The sequence below is a fragment of the Microtus oregoni genome, unplaced genomic scaffold, assembly GCF_018167655.1.
Source record: "Microtus oregoni isolate MIOR12 unplaced genomic scaffold, Mior012 000005F_ref0000423, whole genome shotgun sequence".
In the NCBI taxonomy this organism is placed as follows: domain Eukaryota; kingdom Metazoa; phylum Chordata; class Mammalia; order Rodentia; family Cricetidae; genus Microtus; species Microtus oregoni.
The window spans coordinates 12,581,639-12,583,266 of record NW_024543064.1 but is presented as its reverse complement, the minus strand read 5'-3'; positions in this window follow the sequence as shown (position 1 = coordinate 12,583,266).

The following is a 1,628-nucleotide window of genomic DNA, read 5'->3' as shown; positions in this document are numbered from 1 at the left end:
TGCCTGTCTCTGCCTCCCAAATGCTAAAATTAAAGGTGAGTACCACCACTGCACCCATCTATTTGCTTTTTATGGGAGGTCTCTATATGTTGCCCAAGCTAGTTTCAAACTTTTGTTGTTGTTGTTGTTTTGAGATAGGGTTTCTATGTGTAACAGTCCTGGCTGTCCGGGAACTCGCAATTCAGAACAGGCTGGCCTCAAGCTCACTGAGATCTGCCTGTCTCTGTCTCTCAAGTGCCGGGATCACAGGCACACACCACCACAGCCCAACAGTTTAAAACTTATGATTCCCCTTGCCTCAGTTTCCCAAGTGAGACTACATAGCTATATACCATCAAGCCCACGCTGATATAATAAAAACTGTTCATGAACTCTGTCATGGATCGTTTTGTCTTCAAGTGTAGTGTGAGTTGGGTATGGTGGTACAAGCCCATGATGGAGGTGAGGCCACAGGATACCAGTTCAAGGCCAGCATGAGCTAAGCGGTGAAACATTGTTTCAAGAACAAAGGAAAACAAAACAAAACAAAAACCCCAAATGAAACAAACAAATCCAGTGTTTATGCTGTAGGACATTTGCATCATGGACCTCTCCTATTCAAGGGTTCAGTAGTTTCCCTCCTTCCTTGTTCAACAGCACAGGCAGATTGGATGGCACCCTATTGTGGTCCAATGCACATACCCAGACCATTAGATTTCACTTCCATCTGGAGCTGGGGGCATAGATTGGTAGAGTGTTTGCATAGCATGTATAAAGCCGATTCAATTCCCAGCATCATATAAATGGACTATGGTGGTCCATGCCTGTAATCTCAACACTCCAGAAGTGAGGCAGGTGAATCAAAAGTTGAAGGTATTCTTGGCTACATTTTTAGCTCAAGGCCAGCCTGGAGTACAGGAGACCTGTTCTAAAAACAAAACCATCTCCACCAGCAGTAGCTGGCTTCATTTTTATATAAATGCGACCAGAGACTCTTTGGACTAAGGGGAGATTCCTGCAGTCCAGCTGGATGGAATCGCCCCTCTGGGAAGGACTCTGGCAGTCGCTGAGTCCAACCTTTATTAAGGAGTAGCAGAAAAGGCTAACAGCAAGATCACCCATATTTGCATGTACAAACGGAGACCAGTCACCTGTGCTCAGAGAGAAGGGCCCAGAAGTCTCAGTGCCTCCTCTCCCTTCTCATCTTCACCCCTTTCTTCTGTCCTTGAGCAGTTGCTCAACTACAATGAAGTAAAATTCCCAAGCTTAAGTGGGAGTTGGAAGGAGCACTCCCAGCTTGCCCTGTAGGTGTACCTCACTCTGTCACACTGGTTACATAATCTGAGCTGCCGACGTGCCTCGCTGATGAGCTGAGCGTATGCGCCTGCACCCCATCTCAGCCAGGAGTCACTCGGGCTTTCCCTGGGTCTGAAATAGTGGAGAACTGAGGCATGTAGCGGCAGAAAACACTTTTATCACTCGCCGAGGTGGGCCAGTTTTTGGGTGTTATCCCCCAACTGCGCAGCTTCTCCAGCGCGGCCTCAGGAAAAACCAGTTTTGGAAGCACCACACCTTGGGTCAGATGATGCAACGTGATATTAGCGTCGGGTTGCATCAGCGGTTCTGACGCATGTGCCTTTTACGCCGAC